This window comes from Salvelinus fontinalis, chromosome 5 (assembly GCF_029448725.1).
Source record: "Salvelinus fontinalis isolate EN_2023a chromosome 5, ASM2944872v1, whole genome shotgun sequence".
Classification (NCBI taxonomy): Eukaryota; Metazoa; Chordata; class Actinopteri; order Salmoniformes; family Salmonidae; genus Salvelinus; species Salvelinus fontinalis.
In genome coordinates, this window is record NC_074669.1 from 27,222,526 (window position 1) to 27,248,666 (window position 26,141).

General features: G+C 39.9%; 1 protein-coding gene and 1 long non-coding RNA gene across 6 annotated transcripts in view; both read right to left on the reverse strand.

Moving 5' to 3' along the window:
• LOC129855424 (BMP/retinoic acid-inducible neural-specific protein 3-like) overlaps positions 1–26,141 on the reverse strand; it is a 110,863-nt gene that overhangs the window by 58,112 nt on the left and 26,610 nt on the right. The gene's annotated exons all lie outside the window — the stretch shown is intronic.
• LOC129855425 (uncharacterized) lies at positions 17,814–25,851 on the reverse strand. Of its 3 annotated transcripts, none has more exons than XR_008759510.1 (5): positions 23,824–25,851; positions 22,752–23,609; positions 18,886–19,436; positions 18,595–18,756; positions 17,814–18,416 (listed from the first exon to the last, which is right to left on the reverse strand). It is a non-coding gene; the product is annotated as an uncharacterized LOC129855425 (long non-coding RNA). The 3 variants fall into 3 exon arrangements; XR_008759509.1 differs by having other exon boundaries at positions 17,814–18,311; positions 22,752–23,614; XR_008759508.1 differs by having other exon boundaries at positions 22,752–23,614.

The following is a 26,141-nucleotide window of genomic DNA, read 5'->3' on the forward strand; positions in this document are numbered from 1 at the left end:
ATTCCGCAATTGTATTAAGAATTAAATTGTCTATCAATCCCTGTCCACGCTATATTTTTTAGTCACGTTTATGAGTATTTATGTATAAGAGTAGATCACTGTCTAAGTGGCGCAAGGACATTTTCTGACCAGCTGAGCTACATTTCACATTGTCTAACCATGATTTTGGTGGCTAAATATAAACATTTTCGATCAAACTGTATATGCATGTTGTAATGTGATGTTACAGGAGTGTCATCGGAAGAATTCTGAGAAGGTTAGTGAAAAGATTAATATCTTTTGGCGATGTTGACTTTTATCGCTCACTTTGGCTAGAATCAATGCTGGGCTGCTATGTGCTATGTGCTATGCTAATATAACGATTTATTGTGTTTTCGCTGTAAGACACTTAGAAAATCTGAAATATTGTCTGTATTCACAGGATCTGTGTCTTTCGATTCGTGTATGCTGTGTATTTTTACGAAATGTTTGATGATTAGTAAGTAGGTAAACACGTTGCTCTATGTAGTTTTTCTATTCCATTTGTGACGGTGGGTGCAATTGTAACCTATGCCATCTACCTGAAATATGCACTTTTTTCTAACAAAACCTATCCCATACCATAAATATGTTATCAGACTGTCATCTAATGAGTTTTTTTGTTGGTTAGGGGCTATAAATATCTTAGTTTAGCCGAATTGGTGATGGCTACTGGTGTTGGTGGACAAATAAAAGATGGTGGATTATGCTAATGTGTTTTTAGGTAATAGATGTACATCTTTACATATTGTGTCTTCCCTGTAAAACATTTTAAAAATCGGACATGTTGACTGGATTCACAAGATCTGTGTCTTTCATTAGCTGTATTGGACTTTAATGTGTGAAAGTTAAATATTTTAAAAAAATATTTTTTTTGAATTTCGCGGCACTGGTTTTTCAGTGGGGGGGGGGGGGGTGTGTGCCACTAGCGGCACGCTGATCCTAGACAGGTTAAGAACAGTTCCTTCCATGACATAGACTGACCAGGTGAATCCAGGTGAAAGTTATGATCTCATATTGATGTCACTTGTTAAATCCACTTCAATCAGAGTAGATGATGGGGATGAGACAGGTTAAAGAAGAATTGAGACAATTGAGACATGGATTGTATATTGTCGTGGAAATTCTAATCAATAATGAGGAGAGACAAGGTCAATCACCAATCAGGATATTCCTTTATTCAAACCTTATTAATAAGGGAGCATAGAGCAATTGCTTCCACAATATTGAGGCTGGTCGACTCAACACTCCGAAGTGTTGTGGCGAGCAGCTCTGATACAAACAACAAAACATATATTTTATATCAAAGATACACCATCTTGGTCTACATGACAAACAACAGATGCATGGAATGGGTCACAAGGTGAGACTTGATATATGAGAAAGGAGTAGCCCCCAGCCAGATAGCATTTGTTATGAAGAATGTTCGTATTGTACAAAGTGTGGCCCCTAACACAAGGCTCTGATCTCATCCCTTGTACTTCACAGTACAGAAACACCAACTCATTCTATGGCATAAATCAAATGTAAAGTCCTGAGGACACTGAGTCTCTGGGTCATACACTAGGTATAGGATGACGTACAATTGTAAATCAGAGATTACCTACAATTGTTCCAGACACTACCCCACACGTCTTGTGTCAGGCCTTACCTTCCCCAAGGCCAAAGGAGGGATTGACTGGCACACAAACATTGTGGACACAAGTAATTGGTTCCCCATTAATCACGCCATCCCTTCACATGGTTTAAAATAGGTAAAGACACATTCACATATGAAGACAATGTTCCCTCCTGTCCTATTCTATATCTGATATTCTGCATAGCACCAGGGACATGTGATAGACAAGTTTGACTTCTCCCCTCTCTGGACCCCAGGTGACTGAGACCCATATGAGGGAAGAAGTGCAACTCTACGGACAATTCCTTCAACCTCATGGCTTGGTTTTTGCTCTGACATGCACTGCCAACTATGGAACTTTACATAGACAGGTGTGTGCCTTTCCATATCATGCCCAATCAATTGAATTTACCCCAGGTGGACTCCAATCAAGTTTTAGAAACATCTCAAGGATGATCAATGGAAACAGGTTGCACCTGAGCTCACTTTAGAGTCTCATAGCAAAGGGTCTGAATACCTATGTAAATAAGGTGATTCTGATTTTATTGGGAATACATTTTCAGAAATGTCTAAAATCCTGTTTATGCTTTCTCATTATGGGGTATTGTGTGTAAATTGATGAGGAAAACATTTTAATACATTTTAGAAGAAGGCTATAATGTAACAAAATGTGGGAAAGGTGAAGGGGTCTGAATACTTTCAAAATATACTGTATAGTCATAAAGGTTTACTTTTAATTCAAACACATTCACTTAGGCAGCAGTCACTTGGTAAAGGCTTCAGGAATAGAAAGTATTGAATGCAACAACCATGTCTCTGTCACTTACAAACGCAGTCATGGGTGGGTATCTCTCACATTCACTTGAAAGGCATGCTGGAAAATATGCAAATAAAGCTTTACAAACTACACTATTAAAACACTGTGAGTGTAAGAATTCTGATCTCATATGTGCTGTGTAGGCACGCATCCTGATGTGATGTTACATACTGCCATTACACTGGGTGTTCTGTCATGGAATTCACAACAAGCAAATATGCACGCAGATATACACTCACGCACACACAGCAACACTCATGTATTTCTGGAGAGAAATATCCCCAGGAATCTGTGCTAACTGTCAATCAAAATCTCACCAATGAGAATTTCCCCAGAGGAAAAAACAAGTGAAAAAATAAAGTAGCCAACAGGAATCAGTTCATTAGGGCCTGTTTCATGACGGATTTCTCTATAACGAGGGGCCATTACTGGTACTCCTTCCACTAAGCTGAGGGGGAGAAAGGGAGGGAGGGAGAGGGAACAAGGGAATAAAGGAGCGAGGGAGTGGAGGAGAGCTTAACCGTAATCGACACAAAGCTTCTGGGGATTTCTGATGGACAGTTATGGATTCCGCTGCAGGTTAGCAAGGACACACACACACATACAGGCGGGTTAGCTGGGCAATTCCACCACTGGCCCCTGGCAGTATGTGAGCGACAGGGGTTCCAACTAGTGTGTGTGTGAGTGTCAGACCTAGGTTCAAATACATGTGTATTTAGTATTAGTTATTTAAAATACGTATTTGAGTATTTTCAAATACATAGCCCAAAACAATTTATTTTCTATTAATATTTGAATGGTTATTTGTAAAAACCAAATAGTCTACCAAAAATACTTTCAAAGACTCTCCTGGGGAACAATTTGAAACCCTTTCAAACATAGTTTCCCAAAACATATTTCAAATACCCTCAAATACTCTGCTCTCAAAGTTGGACTAAAAATACAATATTTATTTAAAATTCTATAAGTACATGTCACGTTCCTGACCTGTTTTCCTTTTTCTTGTATTTATTTAGTTGGTCAGGGCGTGAGTTGGGTGGGTTTGTCTATGTTTGATTTTCTATGTTGGGATGTTTGTGTTGGGGCCGGGTATGATTCTCAATCAGAGACAGCTGTCAATCGTTGTCCCTGATTGAGAATCATACTCAGGCAGCCTGGGTTTCACGTGTGTTTTGTGGGTGTTTGTTTCCGTGTGTGTGTTTGTTGCACCACATGGTACTGTATCGGTTTATGCACTTCGTTTATTTGTTTTGTAAGTCAGTTTCAGTTTCGTTATGATAAATCATTGTGAACCCTAACTACTCTGCGTATTGGTCCGATCCGTCTCGCCTCTCCTCGTCCGAGGAGGAGGAAGAATATGACGATAGCCGTTACAGAAACACCCACCCCAAAAGGATCAAGCAGACTGGGAACAGACAGCAGCAGCAGCAGAGACCGAGGACATAGGACTCGTGGACTTGGGAGGAGATCCTGGACAGCAAAGGACCCTGGGCTCAGCCAGGGGAATATCGCCGTCCCAAGGCGGAGTTGGAGGCAGCGAAGGCAGAGAGGCACTGGTATGAGGAGGCATGTAGTTGAAGTGTACCTATGATGAAAATTACAGGCCTCTCTCATCTTTTTAAGTGGGAGAACTTGCACAATTGGTGGCTGACTAAATACTTTTTTGCCCCACTGTATGTATCTGACAGCCACCTCACTGAGTGCTGGGGAAATGTGAAATCATAGAGGAGGAACCAGCTACAGGGATCCTAGGACACTAACTCTCTTCCTCTCTCTCTCACACACACACACACACACACACACACACACACACACACACACACATAGCTTATACTGTACAATCTGTTCTCTTTTACAAGTTGAAGATATTATTTTACTACTACTGTGCTCTCTCTGTGTTTAATATAATTTGACACTGATCCCTCTGAATGTTCAACGTGCACAACGTGGAATCAGCAACAGAAGAATAGTTTTCCATTTTCAAATCAGGAAGAAAGATCCTTTTGCTTGCAAAGACTTCAAACTCGCCATACCTGAAGTCAAAGTAAAGAGCCAAAAGAGAGAAGGAGATGAGATGAAGAGATGAAAATGAGAGAGAGAGAGACGAAAGGGAGAGATATGAGAAAGAGAGATGAAAGGAGGGAGAGGTGAGAGAGAGAGCAATACGAAAGCAAGAGAGAGACAAAGAGAGGGAGACGAAAGAGAGAGAGGAGAGAGAGGAAAGCAAGAGAGACGAAAGAGGGGGATGACAGACACGGAAGAAAGAGACACTAAAGAGAAAAGAGAGAGAGATGAAAGAGAGTGACGAGAGAGAGAGGGAGAGAGGAAAGAGAGAAATGAAAGAGTAATGGAAACGAAAGAGCGAGGGAGATGAAAGAGAGAGAGACAAAGAGAGACGAGGGATACAGAGATGAAAGACATACAGAGACGAGAGATAGAGATGAGAGAGAGGGACAGAGATGAAGGAGCTGGAGAGAGATAAAAGAGAGAGATGGTAGAGAGATGGAGTATTGGAATGGTTAACAGCTATGATGATAACAAAAGCAAGGATCCCATGAGTGAACATGATACCAACAACATGAAAATAACTTACCCTTACCAAACACTTACCAAATAGAGATGAGAAAGGAAGAGACGAAATAGAGAGAGCGACAAAAGTGAGACTAGAGAGGCGAGAGAGAGACGGATGAGAAAGAGAGACAAAAGAGAGAGAGATGAAAGACATGAAAGTGAGCAAGAGAGAGTGGTTAACAGCTATGATCCCAATGGAATCAATGATCCCATGAGTGAACATGCCCCCAAAAACATCAAAAGGACATCAAACACCAATTTGAAAAAGATTTACTTCACTAAAAAAAGCACACGGTTTTTGGACATATATGTGGCTTCTACCTTGGGTTCAGATCCTCAGAGTACCACCCTCATCAAACCATGAGGCTCTCTGAGACTCCGGCCCATTCATCATCCACAATGGATATTACAGCTGGCTCGGGTCCATCTGGCCCCATCGTCTTTCGGTCCTCAAGGGGTGTGCGAAACCACTCGAGGCGAAAGAACGTCCAGACCTCCTCAGCCATTGCACCAGCTGTTATCATCGGCAGAAACATAATGGTTCCCAGTGCAAAAACCCTTTGCTATCCTCAAGCACGAGTACAGGAGATTACAAGGCTGTTTCCTACCGTTCTACGATAGTTGCCGGGAGCTGACGCTGTCGTAGTCCATGTGGAGTCAAACGCCATTAGGAGGACAGCTCGGGAACTTCTGAAAATGTATTTTAAAGAACAAATTCCAGCACGGAAAGATTCCAAAAAGCGGCTAATTATTTCAGGTCCGATATCATCGTTGGGCTGCGGGTGTGAAAGATTCAGCAAGCTACTTGCAACATACACCCGGCTAAAACATTACTGTAGCTCTGTTGGAATTGTTTTTACAGATCATTTTGACACCTTTTGTAAACAAAAGATGAATGACGAATTCCATCCAAATCATCTTGGCTCCTGGACGTCTGTCCACGCACTTCAAGGCTACGTTGAGACATTTGACTTATCAATGATCCAAGCGCAGCTCAGATAAGCCCTACCATTGTGTCTCTGCTGCTGAAAATGTACATTGCCCCAGAGGTGTTGGCAGACACAATGTAAATAACTTAATTTATGTCCCTCTAACTGCCCTGAATGCCTCTGTTGTTCCTACAGCTATTGTATGCAGTAATCATGTGCCTATGAACCATAGTTATACTGTTAGCACTGCGGCGGTGTGCCCTAGTAGGAAGTCCACTGTGTGCAGCTCACCCTGCAATATAAGCTCAAAGATAAATAACATTGGCATGTCTACTTCTGATAAGCTTCCCAGTAAAGTAAAACAACTATTAAGCATCCCAGAGAAGTTCAAAAAATAGCCCACAAATGTAGCCTAAGAAACAAGGTTCATGAAATCAATAACTTCCTTGTAACAGATTTCATTCATATTCTGACTATCTTTGAAACTCACTTAGATAATACCTTTGATTATACAGTGGTAGCAAAACATGGTTATAACATCTACAGAAAATAAAGAAATGCCGATGGGGGCTGTGTTGCAGTCTATATTCAGAACCAGATTCCTGTAAAGCTTAGAGAAGATTTCATGTTAAATACTGTTGAAGTGATATGGCTACAGGTTAATCTGCCTCACCTAAAGCCCATTATTATGGAAGCTCCTCTAGACCACCAAGTGCTAACAGTCAGCATCTAGGTAATATGTGTGAAATGCTTGATAAAGTATGTGGTATTAACAGAGAGGTATATTTTCTGGATGATTTCAATATTGACTGGCTTTCATCAAGCTGTCCACTCAAGAAAAAGTTTCAAACTGTAACAAGTGCCTGCAACCTGGTTCAGGTTATCAGTCAACCTACCAGGGTAGTTACAAACAGCAGAGGAATTAAATCATCATGTTGATAATATATGTTGTGATGTTGGACTGATTAATGTGACGACTGCTGTTCATCGGATGATTAACTGTTGATAATTAAGTGATTAAATGAATCAGGTAATTATTAACTCAGTAACCTGGCGCACCATGGGTAAGTTTGGTTCATTTCCCAAATTAACTCAAAGAAGATCAGAATATCAATTTCACAACAGTCACTAATTAATTAATTTCCTCTAGAGTCTCATCCTAAACGTCGCATAATCTGGGATTCTGCACAAAACCGAGTCCCACTAAATAAGTCTGTACCACACCAATTGAGTTCATTATTTATTTACTAACAAGCTAAAATTATAGTATAAGATACAAATACACAAACACACAGTCTTCCCTATTGATTAGAACTTAGTACAGTGAAACAGGTCACTAGCGGGCCAACACAATATGACATGTGTAACAGGGTTGGTTATGTTTCCACTTGCCTCTAAAGAAATGTGTATTTGATGTTCAAGCATTCTTATTGGTTAGTTCAATTCTGATGACAATAAGGGGTGTTGTGATTGGCCCCACTTGCAGATAGGGGGAGATCGCGAACGTCAGGTCTTCCCAGTATGAAAATGTGATGCAAGGGATTTTGTCATCGACAGCCATCAACACTGTTAAGCCCTGCACAACTAACGTGCTGTTTCCCATTTAACAACAGCAGAAATAAATGATGCTCAACTGGGACCACTGGCCGAAGTTATTTATTATTATAAAACACAACGCATGGAGAGTACACTATACATCTGTTACACATGTGTTACACAAAATGGGTATTTCAAAAGAGAAAGAGTGCACGATAGAAAAGCACACTTGGGTACATTTGTAAACTATGCTTAGTTTAACCCTAACCTTTCCCCGAACTGCCACTCTTATGGGTAAGAATATAATGATGTAATTAAAGTGTCGAAGGTCTCCGATGGGGTATCAGTGGACCAAGTTCCCACTTCTCCTCTGATGGCAACACTTCTGTTGTTAACAGGTGTAACTCTCTGATTGTCCACACGATGTCGGTGTCCTTTCTCTTAGTGGTCTGTTTCCTCGCTCTTGTTCTGAAAGAGTGGTCTTCTGAGGATGGCGAATCAGCCATATAGGTGGTGCCAGCATGGAAATGAAAGCACTGTAACCATGTGTGTAACTGGGATTCCTTGGAGAGTGGTAACCGGGAGGTCCTGCTTCAATTAATAACCCTCTTAGACACAGCTACTCATCCATAGCATAGATTGTTAAAAGGTTCCTTTGTCTTCTTCAACCTTGTTTTGCGTTTTGGGTTTACAACTAATTGGACCTTGGCTGCAGCTCCTGGTCAACTAGTTATATTGTTAATTCTTAACTCACATGTTTTAGACGCTCGGGTCAGAAATGGGCATTTCATCCTTTAAGGCAAGGTATGGATTTTACTCAGATCCAATTTAGACAACTAACTTCACATTTCATCTTTCTAAAAACATTATCTTTGATCTGGACATTTTCCACACAACGTACATTACGCAAACATCAGGTACATATTGTGAAAACTCGTCAAGTTACAATGTTTTTGTTATAATATCGTCATTTAACTTTTAATAACATAACAAAAACTACATTCATTTTCATATTCCATCTACCGTCATTACTACCATTTTGGCTGGCGAAACATATTGTCCCAAAGTCCATTTATTGCATGTTACTGTTCTGAGGTAGGTTCTCCATAGGCCCATTACATTCCATTCCTCCAAACTGAGAGGACAAAGGATTTTGTCTGCTGCCTTAAGATTTACAATGGGCGTGAGGTGTCATAAAACCGCACACCATACTTCTCGATCTCTCCCCCTCTGGTGGATGGGAGATATGTCTCTTGTAGTGTGGTCCACGGTAACCTGACCCGAACAGGCCAGTCATGACATATCACTACTAATGCTACAGAAATATGCTTTATAGCAGTATCGAGATCCATTGGATGTAGTGATCACAATATAAACTCAACAAAAAAAGAAACGTCGTCTCACTGTCAACTGCATTTATTTTCAGAAACCTTAACATGTATAAATATTTGTATGAACATAACAAGATTCAACAACTGAGACATAAACTGAACAAGTTCCACAGACATGTGACTAACAGAAATGGAATAATGTGTTCCTGAACAAAGGGGGGGGGTCAAAAGTAACTGTCCCTATCTGGTGTGGCCACCAGCTGCATTAAGTACTGCAGTGCATCTCCTCAGTTCTTGCTGTGAGATGTTACCCTACTCTTCCACCAAGGCACCTGCAAGTTTTCGGACATTTCCGGGGGGAATGGCCCTAGCCCTCACCCGCCGATCCAACAGGTCCCAGAGGTGCTCAATGGGATTGGGATCCGGGCTATTTGCTGGCCATGGCAGAACACTGACATTCCTGTCTTGCAGGAAATCACGCACAGAACGAGCAGTATGGCAGATGGCATTGTCATGCTGGAGGGTCATGTCAGGATGAGCCTGCAGGAAGGGTACCACATGAGGGAGGAGGATGTCTTCCTGTAACGCACAGCGTTGAGATTGCCTGCAATGACCACAAGCTCAGTCTGATGATGCTGTGAAACACCGCCCCAGACCATGACGGACCCTCCAGCTCCAAATCGATCAGGTCTCGTTGTAACGCTCATTCCTTCGATGATAAATGCGAGTCCGACCATCACCCCTGGTGAGATAAAACTGTGAATTGTCAGTGAAGAGCACTTTTTGCCAGTCCTGTCTTGTCCAGCGACAGTGGGTTTGTGCCCATAGGTGAAGTTGTTGCCGGTGATGTCTGGTGAGGACCTGCCTTACAACAGGCCTACAATTCCTCAGTCCAGCCTCTCTCAGCCTATTGCAGACAGTCTGAGCACGGATGAAGGGATTGTGCATTCCTGGTGTAACTTGGGCAGTTGTTGTTGCCATCCTGTACCTGTCCCGCAGGTGTGATGTTCCGATGTACCGATCCTGGGCAGGTGTTGTTACACGTGGTCTGCCGATGCGAGGATGATCAGCTGTCAGTCCTGTCTCCCTGTAGCGCTGTCTTAGGCGTCTCACAGTACGGACATTGCAATTTATTGCCCTGGCCACATCTGCAGTCCTCATGCCTCCTTGCAGCATGCCTAAGGCACGTTCACACAAATGAGCAGGGACCCTGGGCATCTTTCTTTTGGTGTTTTTCAGAGTCAGTAGAAAGGCCTCTTTAGTGTCCTAAGTTTTCAAAGTTTGGATTTTTACGACTTATCTTTGAAAGACAGGGTCCTGAAAAAGGGACGTTTCTTTTTTTTCTGAGTTTAGTAGCCATATCTGGGAAAACCAAAGTTCCAAAGGCTGGGCCTAATTAATATAGTGTATGAGCACATACAATACGTTTTGTAATGATTCCAATGTTGATGGTGTGAAGAATATTTGCTGGTCTGTGGTATGTAATGAGCAGTGGTGTAAAAGTTGTTAAGTGAAAATACTATTTAAGTATTTTTTGGGGGGGTATCTGTACTTTACTTTACTATTTATATTTTGGACTACTTTTATTTTTTACTTCACTACATTCCTAAAGAAACTAATGTACTTTTTACTCCATACATTTACCCTGACACCCAAAAGTACTCGTTACATTTTTAATCCTTGGCGGGACAGGAAAATGGTCCAATTCACTCCTTCCTACAATCTGGCAGACTCGCAAACACAAATGTTTTGTTTGTAAGTTATGTCTGAGTGTTGGAGTGTGCCTCTGGCGATGCGTAAATTGAAAAAACACAAGAAAATGGTGCCGTCTGGTTTGCTTAATATAACGAATATGAAATGATTTACACTTTTACTTTTGATATTTGAGCAATTACATGTACTTCTGATACTTAAGTATATTTAAAACCAAATACTTTTAGACTTCTACTCAAGTAGTACTTTACTGGGTTACTTTCACTTTAACTTGAGTCATTTTCTAATAAGGTATCTTTACTTTTACTGAAGTATGAAAACTCAGTACTTTTCTCACCACTGGTAATGAGGAGCAACCAGACACTGCACTTGACACATTCATGAAATTGCTTATTCCATTTACTAATAAGCATGCACCCATTAAGAAAATGACTAAAAACTATTAAATCTCCTTGGATTGTTGAGGAATTGAACAAATGTATAGTTGAGAGGGATGAGGCAAAGGGAATGGAAAATACGTCTGGCTGTAGAACTGATTGGCAAACATACTGCAAATTGAGAAATCATGTGACTAAACTGAATAAAAAGAAGAAGAAATTGTCATATGAAACAAAGATAAATTATATAAAGAATGTTAGCAAAAAGCTTTGGAGCACTTTAATGACATTTAAAAAAAAAAGGCAAACTCAGCTCCATCATTCATTGAATCAGATGGCTCTTTCATCACAAAACCCATTCCTATTGCCAACTATTTAAAATAAAAAGTAATTGGCAAGATTGGCAAATTTCAGGAAAACATGACAGCAACAAACGTCGACACATCCAACTATAACTGACCAAATTAGGAAAGAGAAGCATTGTCATTTTGAATTCCATAAAATGAGAGTGGAAGATGTGAAACAATTATTGTTGTCTATCAACAATGACAAGCCACCGGGTTCTGACAACTTGAAAGGAAAATGACTGAGGATAATAGAGGACTATATTGCCACTTCTATTTGCCATATCTTCAATCTAAGCCGACTAGAAGGAATGTGCCCTAAGGCCTAGAGGAAAGCAAAAGTCATTCCGCTTCCCAAGAATTGTAAAGCCCCCTTTACGGGCTCAAATAGTTAACCATCCAGCCTTTTACCAACCCTTAGTACACTTTTAGAAAAAAATGTGTTTTACCAGATACAATGCTATTTTACAATAAACAAACTGATAACACACTTTCAGCACGCTTATAGGGATAGACATTCAACAAGCACAGCACTTACAGAAATGACAGATGATAGGCTGCTAAAAAGATTGTGGAAGATGTCCTGTTAGACTTCAGTGTGGCTTCTGAAATTACACATCATAGTCTGCTAATGTAAAAACCTACAGTGCATTTGTAAAGTATTCAGACCCCTTGACTATCCACATGTGTTCAGTTACAGTGGCTTGCGAAAGTATTCACCCCCCTTGGCATTGTTCCTATTTTGTTGCCTTACAACCTGGAATTAAAATAGATTTTTGGGGGGTTTGAATTATTTGATATACACAACATGCATACCACTTTGAAGATGCAAAATATTTTTTATTTTGAAGCAAACAAGAAATAAGACAAAAAAGCTGGACATTTGAGAGTGCATAACTAATAACAGATGCAAGTCTCTTGGGATAGATCTCTATAAGCTTGGCACATCTAGCTACTGGGATATTTGCCCATTCTTCAAGGCAAAACTGCTCCAGCTCCTTCAAGTTGGATGGGTTCCGCTGGTGTACAGCAATCTTTAAGTCATACCACAGATTCTCAATTGGATTGAGGTCTGGGCTTTGACTAGGCCATTCAATACATTTGAATGTTTCCCCTTAACCCACTTGAGTGTTGCTTTAGCAGTATGCTTAGGGTCATTGTCCTGCTGGAAGGTGAACCTCCGTCCCAGTCCCAAATCTCTGGAAGACTGAAACAGGTTTCCCTCACAAATTTCCCTGTATTTAGTGCCATCCATCATTCCTTCAATTCTGACCAGTTTCTCAGTCCCTGCCGATGAAAAACATCCCCACAGCATCATGCTGCCACCACCATGCTTCACTGTGGGAATGGCATTCTCGGGGTAATGAGAGGTGTTGGCTTTGCGCCAGACATAGCGTTTTCCTTGATGGCCAAAAAGCTCTATTTTAGTCTCATCTGACCAGAGTACCTTCTTCCATATGTTTGGAGAGTCTCCCACATGCCTTTTGGCGAACACCAAATGTGTTTGCTTATTTCTTTCTTTAAGCAATGGCTTTTTCAGGACACTCTTCCATAACGCCCAGCTCTGTGGAGTGCGCGGCTTAAAGTGGTCCTATGGTCAGATACTCCAATCACCGCTGTGGAGCTTTGCAGCTCCTTCAGGGTTATCTTTGGTCTCTTTGTTGCCTCTCTGATTAATGCCCTCCTTGCCTGGTTCGTGATTTTTGGTGGGCGGGCCTCTCTTGGCAGGTTTGTTGTGGTGCGATATTCTTTAGATTTTTTAATAATGGATTTAATGGTGCTCCAAGGGATGTTCAAAGTTTCTGATATTTTTTTCTAACCCAACCCTGATCTGTACTTCTCCGCAACCTTGACCTGTTTGATGAGCTCCTTGGTCTTCCTGGTGCCACTTGCTTGGTGGTGCTCCTTGCTTAGTGGTGTTGCAGACTCTGGGACCTTTCAGAACTGGTGTATATATACTGAGATCATGTGACACTTAGATTGCACATGGGTAAACTTTATTTAACTAATTAAGGTAATTGGTCGCACCAGATCTTATTTAGGGACTTCATATCAAAGGAGGTGAATACATAGGCACGCACCACTTTTACGTTTTTTTTTTTTTTTTTTAAACAAGTAATTCTTTTCATTTTACTTCACCAATTTGGACAATTTGGTGTGTGTCCATTACATGAAATCCAAATAAAAAGCCATTTAAATTACAGGTTGTAATGTAACATAATAGGAAAAACGCCAAGGAGGGTGAATACTTTTGCAAGGCACTGTACAGGCTTATTCTAAAATAGATTATACATTTTGTTTTATCAATCTACACACAATACCCCATAATGACAATGCGAAAACAAGTTTTCAGAAAATTTTGCAAATGTATAAACAATGATAGACAAATGCGTTATTTACATACAGTGCTTACGGAAAGTTTTCAGACGTTTTACTTTTTTCACACTTTGTTGCGATACAAACTTCTAAAACAGATGAAATAAAAAATAACTCAAATCTACACACAATAGCCTATAATGACAAAGTAAAAACAGGTTTTTAGAAATTGTTGCAAATAACTTATTTACATAACTATTCAGACCCATTCTATGAGCGCTCAGGTGCATCCTGTTTCCATTGATCTTCCTTGAGATGTTGCTACAGCTTGATTGGAGTACACCTGTGGCAAATTCAATTGATTGGACATGATTTGGAAAGGCACAGTTGACAGTGCACGTCACAGCAAAAACCAAGCCATGAGGTCAAAGGAATTGTCCGTAGACCTCTGAGTTAGGATTGTGTCGAGGCACAGATCTGGAGAAGGGTGCCAAACATTTCTGCAGCATTGAAGGTCCCCAAGACCATAGAGGCCTCCATCATTCTTAAATGGAAGAAGTTTGGAACCACCAAGACTCTTCTTAGAGCTGGCCACCCGGCCAAACTGAGCAATCGGGGGACAAGGGCCTTGGTCAAGGAGGTGACAAAGAACCCGATGGTTACTCTGACAGAGCTCTGGAGTTATTCTGTGGAGATGGGAGAACCTTCCAGAAGGACAACCATCTCTGCAGCACTCCACCAATCAGGTCTTTATGGTAGAGTGGCCAGACGGAAGCCACTCCTCAGTAAAAGGCACATGACAGCCCGCTTGGAGTTTGCCAAAAGGAACCTAAAGACTCTCAAACCATGAGATTCTCTGGTCTGATGAAAACAAGATTGAACTATTTGGCCTGAATGCCAAGCATCGCGTCTGGAGGAAACCTGGCACCATCCCTATGGTGAAGCATGATGGTGGCAGCATCACGCTGTGGGGATGCTTTTCAGCATCAGGGACTGGGAGACTAGTTAGGATTGAGAGAAAGATGAACGGAGCCAAGTACAGAGAGATCCTTGATCCCTGCTCCAGAGCGCTCAGGACCTGAGACTGGGGTGAAGGTTTAGTGTGTCTATGTATGCGGATGACTCAACACTATACACGTCAGCTACAACAGCGACTGAAATGACTGCAACACTTAACAATGTTCTGCAGTTAGTTTCAGAATGGGTGGCAAGGAATGAGTTAGTCCTAAATATTTAAAAAACTAAAAGAATGCATAGGGCACAAGTCATTCACTTAACCTTCAACCTCAATTAAATATTGTAATGCATAATGTGGAAATTGAGCAAGTTAAGGTGACTAAACTGCTTGGAGTAACCCTGGATTGTAAACTGTCATGGTCAAAACATGTTGATACAACAGTAGCTTAGATGTGGATAAGTCTGTTCATAATAGAGCACTGCTCTGCCTTCTTAAAAACACTATCAACAAGGCAGGTCCTACAGGCCCTAGTTTTGTCGCACCTGGACTACTATTCAGTCGTGTGGTCAGGTGCCACAATGAGGGACTTAGGAAAATGACAATTGATTCAGAACACGGCAGCCCGGCTAGCCCTTAAATGTACACAGAGAGCTAACATTAATAATATGCATGTCAATCTCTCATGGCTCAAAGTGGAAGAGAGATTTACTTCGTCAGTAGTGTTGACAAGCTGAATTCACCGAGCAGTCTGTTTAAATTAATAACACACAGCTCGGACACCCAAGCGTACCCCACAAGACATGCAACCAGAGGTCTCTTCATTAGCTATGGGAGGCACACAGTACTACATAGAGCCACGACTACATGGAACTCTATTCCACATCAGGTAACTGATGAAAGCAGTAGAATCAGATAAAAAAACTGATAAAAAATACACTTTATGGAACAGTGTGTAAAGGCAAACAGACAAACACACACAGGTACAGACACATACATATGCTCACACGCTAGCAGACGCACTCTACACACACGTACATTGTAATATTGTTGTATCTTGGTATTATACATTTTGTATTGTAGATATTTAGTGGTGTAATAATGTTTTATTTTATGTACTGTTTTATTTTTTGTTTTATTTGTGATGTAAGTGCCTTAATGTGTTTGGACCCCAGGAAGTGTGTGATCCCTAATAAATACGAATACAAAATCATGTGGAAATTTTGCACTCTGATAAATAAAATAATATTCAGACACGTGTTTTGTGGACACTTGAAAAATGTCACATGGGAAAACACGTGGTTTTCAGATGTGGTTTTCAGACACGTGTGAACTTTCACATGGATTTATCACATGACATTTTTTACGTTACTGTAATTTCTTACATGACTGATATTATACATTTCACGTGTGCTTTTGTAACCGGCGGGATTAGCACCCAGGTCTCTAATTTGAGAAGCCAACGTCTTGACCATTTGACCTCATCACGTGACCTAGAGCAACTTTCACATGTGCGTTTTCACCTTTTGTCCCCCCTCTTCGGAGGAGAAAAGTTACTTTTCTGTTACATATACATTTTACACACATTATACATAGAGGTACTCAGTGTATATTATAGTGTTTTCATGAATAACTATTACTGATCATGAGTTTATTAATCCCATTCAACCTATCTACGAAGACCACCCTCTATACATTTTTCAACTGTGCTGTGATGTCTTTCAAGAATCTGGAACTTTTATAATCGCATAGTATCCACAGATTGTAAATTAAAGATTCATATTTTTCTTCTGAGTATTATTATATTGTTGACTAATTGACTATGCCTTTCCAAAACGCCCAATACTTCTATTTGTAGGGTTCATTTTAAATGAATGTTGTGGTTTTTACCCATTCCTGAACCTGTGACCAGAAACAAGCTACATGGGGGCAATACCAGAATAAATTATCTAATGATTGTCTCTTTGCAGCAAAATCTGCATAGCTGAGATTTTTGAATGCCACATATATATAACATTCTTTTTAAATTGCAAAACTCGAAGCATTGAATAAAGCATTTTTTCCCTGTATCAGTTCATACGCAAATGCCATGAAATCGGTACATCGAAAATCTCTGTCGAGCTAGTTTGCAACCTGTCTTTCTGTAACCACATTTGCAAGGCTTGTTTAAGAAAGGGTCATACTTTGAACAAGGTTTAATTTTCAATTAACCGAAAATTAGAAATTGTCATCTGTATAAAGGCAAAGAGGAAATATTTGAACAAAGGATTTCCTAGTAATCTACTAGAGAAACAATTTAGGTTTAAGTATAATTTATGTATGAGTGAAGCTTTCCGTGAGAGGTTCAATGTTTTAATATTGAATCATTTCAATCCCCCAAACTCATATTCAATATTTAAATAGGCACGTTTAATTTTGTCAAGCTTAACTTTCCAAATTAAATTTTATATTTTTTGCTCATATGATTTAAGAAAAGAGTTGTCTGGAGTAAGCAGTGCCATAAGTAAAAAACTAAACTGTGATAGGACTAAAGAGTTAATCAGTGTGATTTTTTCATCAAAAGAAAGGCATCTACCGCTCCATGGTTGCAGGATCTTGTAAATGTTTGCTAACTTTGTAATGAAATTTGTTGTGGTAAGATAGTTTATATCTTTAGGGATATAAAAACCAAGTATGTCTACTTCACCATTAGCCAATTGTATTGGTAAACTACAGGGTATTGTAAAAGTTGTCTCATTTAACGATCCAATAGAGGCTGGAGAAGTGATCTAGATCTTCAATGAGACTGTGCAGGGATCCAGATTGAGATTCTCTTAAATCTGCAATCTCATTGACACTTTTATTTGGAAGCCCTGGATTATTTTGATTTGGAAACCCTCCTTGACGTTCATGTTGGATCTGATTTTAATAGCTAGCATTTCAATGGCCATAAAAATGAGATATGGAGACCGCAGATAGCCAGCCTTGTTTTACTCCTCATGACAATCCAATAATTTACAACAAATATCCATTATTTATTATTTTACACCTAGGGATGAGGTAACATAACATATTACTGCATCCATGCTGTAAAGTTACAGCAGGGATGCTGTAATATGTTTTACAGTAAGGAAAATCATGCTGGAAACTATATTACAGCATCACTGCTGTAAAGCAAAATGACAGTATTAAACTGGCAACTGTGGTGCCAGTATAATGCTGTAAATTTACAGGGAAAATACCTACAGTAATATACAATTATTTTACAGTACTAAGCAGCATTGCAGATTGCCTTTTAAGACAGCTCCCTGAAATGTAATATTGTAAAAAAAAACACACAAAAAACCTGTACATATATATATTTATTCAAATTCATGACATGAATTGCACTTTAACCACAAAGAAGAACATTTGAAAAGAGCAACATTACAACTCCAGATAGTAGGGGAGAGAGACAGAGAGAGATACAGTGATAAGAACATTGACAAATACTGGCCAATAATGTACTTCACCATACACAAACCAAGACATCAGAATAGGTCATTCTTGAAAATACAGGATTATGTAAGAAAAAAAGATCTAAACAAATCAATGAAAAATAGGAAAACAGTTGAACAGGGAGACATTTTTACAAAAAACTATAACAAGAACTGCTTGCCTGCCTGTCTTTGAGAGAGAAGGATGGATAGAGAGGAGCAAGCAGGGCTAGACTGGAGCCAGAGAAGCACGCTACCTACCGCAAGCCAACACATGCTCCGGGAGAGCGCAAGCAGATCATTTGCTGTCCCAACCTGCATGGCAGGATTTCTAAGAGAATGAGAGATGCAAAAAAGTCTTGAATAAATCTTGTTGGCGTGCAGATTATCACCCTAATCTTTGAAACTCTGATCCTCCGTAGGTCTGATGCGTCAACTAGGATAAACATGGAAATATAAAGAATATATAGAGAGAGATTGCTATTACTATCTCTACTACTATCACTACTACTACTATTGCTATCACCACTACTACTATTACTCGCTGGGTAAAAAGGCAGATGACAAATGACAAATAAAGTTTGTGTTCATCAGGTGTGTGTTTGTGTACTTACATGTTGGAGTTTTTCCACTCAAACTCCTTCAGGTCTGCGAGAAAGCGTGTAACATGTGGATCAATTGGCAATGGCTTCCTCTGAACAACCTTTCCGGTCTTGCGGCTCACTCCTGCTTTCGCCGTGCATTTGGTTCCTTCAGGGTATATTCGAACCCGGAACCTGCACAACCCAACATAGAATATATTAAATCAGTTGAGGCATTGAAAAAATAACAATAAGATATATAATTGCAATGTAACTAATAAATGCTAAAAGTAAGTGCTGGATCAGTGAACGTTCAATTCTTACCTCTGTATCAGCTCCAAGGTTGCAGAGGCCGACTCCTGGTATTCTATGTTAAAAACATAGAAAGTGCTGAAGAGCACAGAGGGCAGCAGCAAAGTTGGTCTCACTGTCCAAAACACAGACCACTCTCCCCTTGATCGACACCATCCATTTTGTGGAACCCAAATAGAGCATACCATAATTCACAAAAGTAAGGGTGTTAGTGTACACTTACTAGACATCTCTAGATAGGTACCACAATACTATAGATACCATATTCTGTTCCACCTTAAATCAAATAAATGTATTATCAAGCATGATCAGCCTTGTTGTGTCTGGCTAAGGAATTTGCGATTCGACATCAACCCGAGTCGCAGTGACCTAAAATCACAAAACATACATATAAAAAATATTCAAATAATGTGTAATAGTGCAGTATAAAAACCGTTAATCATATAAACTTTATAAGTATAAAAACGTTTCCTTACATTTGCCAAGAGGAACAGAGATTCGTCCTTCTCGTTGAAGTGGGTCATCAACAAAAGAATGGCAGCAGTGGCTGCCTTTTATTTAACCTGTTGGGGATGGGGGCGCTGTTTAGACTATTTATGCTAATGTGGCTAATTTTTGAAACGGCTTCCCACAAAATCCTTGATCGTACAATATGCATATTATTATTATTATTGGATAGAAAACAGTCTATAGTTTCTATAGGAGTTGAAATTTTGTCTCTAAGTGGAACAGAGCCCATTCTACAGCAATTTCCCTGACATGGAGTCAGATTTGAGAAATGTTGGCCACTTTTCTGAAGTCAGTTAAAAGGGCACTGTCGTTGCTATGACTATACGGACACTTCTTACGTCTTCCCCTGGATGCCTTTACGTGATGACGATTCCAACGGGGTCGATTGCTCGTTCACAGGCCCTACAAATGAAAAAAACCTTTAGCTAGCAAGTCTTTTCTTGCTGCGTAACGCGCGTGGAAGACACCGACCCTCTCCTGTTCCAAGCGTTAGTTTAGCCTGTTATATTTCTCCGGTCATCTTTTCACTCGTTATAGGAGTTACAAACATCATAAAGTAGTTAATTTAAAGCGTTTTATAGCAATTTATATCCGTTTAGTGCGATTTTGGGACATTTATTTTTGCAACGATGTGAAAAGTTGGGCACGCTTTTCAGTTCATCCCGAACGCAGTTGACATTTCCACATGGCAAGAGGACAGCTTTCCACCAAAAGACGATTTCTCCCAAGAAAGGATCCTTTGCCCAAGATACTGATGGAAGAACAGCTCAAGGTAGGACATTTTTATTATGATAAATCGTGTTTCTGTCGAAACATTTTAGTGGCTTAGGACGCCATGTTTTTTGATGTAGCTTCGCTTGGCGCAAACTGTATTGAAAAGTAAGGATAAATTAAAAAATGTAATAACGCAATTGTATTAAGAATTAAATTGTCTATCAATCCCTGTCCACCCTATATTTTTTAGTCACGTTTATGAGTATTTATGTATAAGAGTAGATCACTGTCTAAGTGGCGCAAGGACAAATTCTGACCAGCTGAGTTACATTTCACATTGTCTAACCATGATTTTGGTGGCTAAATATAAACATTTTCGATCAAACTGTATATGCATGTTGTAATGTGATGTTACAGGAGTGTCATCGGAAGAATTCTGAGAAGGTTAGTGAAAAAATTAATATCTTTTGGCGATGTTGACTTTTATCGCTCACTTTGGCTAGAATCAATGCTGGGCTGCTAATTGCTATGTGCTAAGCTAATATAACGATTTATTGTGTTTTCGCTGTAAGACACTTAGAAAATCTGAAATATTGTCTGTATTCACAGGATCTGTGTCTTTCGATTCGTGTATGCTGTGTATTTTTACGAAATGTTTGATGATTAGTAGTTAGGTAAACACGTTGCTCATTGTAATTATTCTAGTCCATTTGTGATGGTGGGTGCAATTGTAAACTATGCCATATACCTGAAATATGCACTTTTTTCTAACAAAACCTATCCCATACCATAACCTGTTATGGCTGCACGCTGAATATTGAAAAAACTGGAAAATGTGTGCACATTTTCAAACGGCCTCCTAAGAAACTTTTTATTTTCCAATATGCATATATTTACTACTGTTGGATAGATAACAGTCTGTAGTTTCTAAAAAGGTTTGAATTGTTTCTCTAAGTCGAACAGAAATATTTTTACAGCCATTTTCCCAGCCGAATTGAGTTTCCCAAAATGCGATGTGTCTCTTTAAGACCTTCTCTATAAAAGGCCATTTGACTTAGGACCATAGGGACACGTCAGAGGCGTACCTCAGACTGTAATGCGGAAGTGAGAATTGAAAGGGGTCGAATATCTCGTCCCTGGACTGAATAACAGAACTTCTTGTGAGACATGCGCAGTTAAAATAAAAATCCGGGCGCGAAGGATAATTTGATCTCGGCTTCTGGAACAAGGTAGATAACTTTGAATATGATGCCTGACTACGATATTATTTGCTACATGTCACAAAATCATCCTAAAGGTTGTTTTTTCAATATACTTTAATTATATTATTGCAATTTATTCTGGACTTTAGATGTGAAACGACGGAAGAATTTTTTGAAGAAACGCTTTCTGGCGCAGCAATGCTACCGTGCTAGCTAACCAAAGAGGGGAATCCTTCGTTCTGGAACCCAACTAAAGACTCTACTGGACATTGGACCCCGTTACAACATTCTGATGGAGTACCAAGAAAGATAAGACCCAATTTGGGATGCTTTTTCATATATATGTCGAACTGTTGAATGCTAACGCTGCTAACTATGCTAGGCTAGCGCTTGACTAGAATCAATGCTGCCTTATGCTAGCTTATGATGTTAGCTAATATAACGATATATTGTGTTTTCGCTGTAAAACACTTCAAAAATCGGAAATGTTGTCTGTATTCACAAGATATCTGTCTTTCATTAGTTATCCACCATATGTTTTTCTGAAATGTTTTATGAGGTGTAATTAGTAGCCGACGTTGGTGTATGTATTTTCTCTGGCTACTCCCGGCTGGATTCAGACTCTAGCTATGTGTTAGCATTTTTGGGTAGCATCAATGTAAAACAGATTTATAGCTAAAATATGCACTTTTTATGAACAAAACAGATTTATTGTGTAACATGTTATATGACTGTCATCTGAGGTCGTTTTTTCTGGGCTCTTTAGGTTGGTTTTAGTTTATTTCGGTTGGTTGTGCATGCTACTTCAATCATAATTCATACTTCATAATCATAATTCATACGTGTCTGTCCACTTTTGTATTTGGTGGTGAGCTAACATAAATATATGTGGTGTTTTCTCTGTAAAACATTTAAAAAATCGGACATGTTGGCTGGATTGACAAGATGTTTATCTTTCAAATGCTGTATTGGACTTGTTAATGTGTAAAAGTTAAATATTTTTAAAAAATAGATTTTGAATTTCGCGCTCTGCAGCTGTTGTCATTTTCGGTCCGAGGTCGGGCTTGCACCCCAAACAGGATAAATATGTTATCAGACTGTCATCTAATGAGTTTTTTTGTTGGTTAGGGGCTATAAATATCTTAGTTTAGCCGAATTGGTGATGGCTACTGGTGTTGGTGGACAAATAAAAGATGGTGGATTATGCTAATGTGTTTTTAGGTAATAGATGTACATCTTTACATATTGTGTCTTCCCTGTAAAACATTTTAAAAATCGGAAATGTTGACTGGATTCATAAGATCTGTGTCTTTCATTAGCTGTATTGGACTTTAATGTGTGAAAGTTAAATATTTTAAAAAAGTATTTTTTTTGAATTTCGCGGCACTGGTTTTTCAGTGGGGGTGGGGGGGGGTGTGCCGCTAGCGCCACGCTGATCCTAGACAGGTTAACTGTCGATTTCATTCAGCAGGCACTGGATCGCTCTTCTCAACTTTGGCTTTTGGCTTTTAAAAAAGTTGACAAATCTCTTACCCTTGTTCAGGAGAGCTTGATTCAAGTGGCTGTCAATCAAGAGTATTGAAGTGGTCGCAGAGCAATAACTTGGTGAAAAGAATAAGTGTCCTATCCATTGTTACAGATCCTATCCAATCTTAGTTTATTTCTTTGTATTTTTTAAAAGAAAATTTTGTTAGGCTATGCGCTGCACTCCATACCAGCACAAGAGGACAAACAATTTACAGAAACATTTGTATATTTTTGTACTTTCCATCCCTTTTATTGCATATGCCTTGCTACCTCATAGCATAAACCATTTATTTTGAGGGCAAACAAACTAACTATTTACAGAACATTTTTAACCTTGTGTGTGTGTGTGTGTGTGTGTGTACTCTCTTAGAAAAAAGGGTTCTTTGGCTGGGTTCCATGTAGAACCCTCTGTGGAAAGGGTTCTACCTGGAATGAAAAGGGTTATACATGTACCTGGAATCAAAAAGTGATCTTCAAAGGGTTCTCTTATGGGGACAGCCAAATAACCATTTTAGGTTCTAAATAACACCTTTTTTCATAACAATTACATAAATATGTTACATTTATCAATCAAGATCTCACCTCTTTGGTTGAAGGACTGAAGCAATTCCCGGCACTATATTGCCGTCAAATGGTATTTTATGTTCTCCGGCTGAACATATTCAAGGTCGTTAATATTCTCGACTCCAACACTTGCCCTCAGATGCTCTGACAAAGATCTCACCATCTCTGTCTCCAACTCGAGCAATTGGTGTTTAATTGCATCTTGAAGACCCTCCATGCCTACACTGGTTTAAGGAGAACACACTGAGTGATGCAGGGAAACAATAGAGAAACCTGATGCTTTATAAACTGTTAGTGGTTAATAATTACTAAGACTATCTTTATTAACACACTATGGCAAACCTCTTCAAGGTTATGAGCGTTTGTCACAAATTAAGTGGGAAACTGTCACCAAATTACCCCAGAATGAGAGTTCTTTCGAACAGGACAGTACCTGTGTGTTTGTTTCTCCGTCATGGTCCACCCAGGTCGTAGGCAAGGTCAAGGATAGCAGGGTTCGGTACACAAATCGGGTTCTCGGTTTGTCCAGGTCCAAACGCCAACAGGTAAGTCCAAAACAGTCCAGCTCATACACGGTAAATCGAGCCAATATCTATTGTCTCTTTCTCTACGGTTCATAGATCCTTCCACCCCTCAATCCCTCTTCCTGGTTTTTCTTGACCCTTTATCTGTGTGTTGGCTCCACCTTCTGAGGCTTCCCCTTGCTTCTGGGACTTGTAGTTTTGTCAGTCGGCCATTTTGTGATCTGTAGTTCTGATTGGGGTGGCCATTTTAGTGATCGGGCAGAGCCCGTTTATTAGTTCTGCTCTCACATATCTGCCATTTATCACTCGACCCCCTTCTTTGCCACAACACACATAATTAATCAGAGAATCTGGTATAAAATGAACCCCCAGATCGACCAGTGACACAGACTGATACACCCCAACAATTAAAGGAACCTGTGATTCTGTGACCAGAATCATTGAGATCTTTCCAAATGTGTATCCGTCATCATTTTCTCCAATTACAACATGGCCTTCAGTGTATGTTTTTACTTTGTATACAATTTTAGACACCTCTGCAGAGCTTTGCTTTGTGAACCCTTCTGAATGTACAGCTCCCTGAATGGTGTTGTTATATAATTGCTCCTCAAATTAATTCATGACACCAACAACTTCAATGCTATGTGGAAACAATTGGCTGCTGCTTAAGTAAGATTGGAGTAACTGGTGGCTCTCAGACACGTTTTCTGGCACACTCCTTGAAGAAGGAGTGTGCTCTCAAACCTCAGTGTCCACAAACAAATGAGTCACCCAAATTGCAGAATGAGATCGGGGTGATTTAACAAGTAGTGATGCTTTGGTGCAAGGGCACTCTATCCCACAAGCAACACAGTAGTTTGACACATTTCTATGTATAATTGCATGAGTAAAAAATGCTTTAATATTTAGGAAACAGAAATTGCAGGATTTACACCTGTACATTCCCAATAAAGCTACAGCTGAAGTCGGAAGTTAACATACACTTAGGTTGAAGTCATTAAAACTTGTTTTTCAACGACTCCACAAATTGCTTGTTAACCAACTATAGTTTAGCCAAGTCGGTTAGGACATCTACTTTGAGCAAGTCATTTTTTCCAAAATTGTTTAGACAGATTATTTCACTTATAATTCACTGTATCACAATACCAGTGGGTCAGAAGTTTACATACACTAAGTTGACTGTGCATTTAAACAGCTTGGAAAAATCCAGAAAATTATGTCATGGCTTTAGAAGCTTCTGATAGGCTAACTGACATCATTTGAGTCGATTGGAGGTGTACCTGTGGATTTATTTCAAGGCCTACCTTCAAACTCTTTGGCTCTTTGCCTGACATCATGGGAAAATCAAAAGAAATCCGACAAGACATTCCACAAGTCTGGTTCATCCTTGGGATCAATTTCCAAATGCCTGAAGGTACCACGTTCATCTGTACAAACAATAGTGCGCAAGCATAAACACCATGGGACCACGCAGCCGTCATACCGCTCAGGAAGGAGACGCGTTCTGTCTCCTAGAGATAAACGTACTTTGGTGCGAAAAGTGCAAATAAATCCCAGAACAACAGCAGAGGACCTTGTGAAGATGCTGGTGGAAACAGGTACAAATGTATCAACATATCCACAGTAAAACGAGTCCTATATCGACATAACCTGAAAGGCCGTTCAACAAGGAAGAAGCCACTGCTCCAAAACCGCCATAAAAAAGCCAGACTACGGTTTGCAACTGCACACAGGGACAAAGATCATACTTTTTGGAGAAATGTCCTCTGGTTTGATGAAACAAAAATAGAACTGTTTGGCCATAATGACCATTGTTATGTTTGGAGGAAAAATGGGGAGGCTTAAAAGCTGAAGACCACCATCCCAACCGTGAAGGACGGGGGCGGCAGCATCATGTTGTGGGGATGCTTTGCTGCAGGAGGGACTGGTGCACTTCACAAAATAGATGGCATCATGAGAAAGGAAAATTATGTGTATATATTGAAGCAACATCTCAAGACATCAGTCAGGAAGTTAAAGCTGGGTTGCAAATGGGTCTTCCAAATGGACAATGACCCCAAGCATACTGTAATGAAACAACAAGGAGCAGGTCTCGAACCCTTGACCTTCCAGCCCGAAGTCCAGCGCTCTATCAACTGTGCCGCAAAAGCATGCTCGTGCGGCAGAGTCGATTTCCTCGCTAATAAACCCAGGGTCGTTACACTACTCCCTCCTTTCAAGGAGCGCG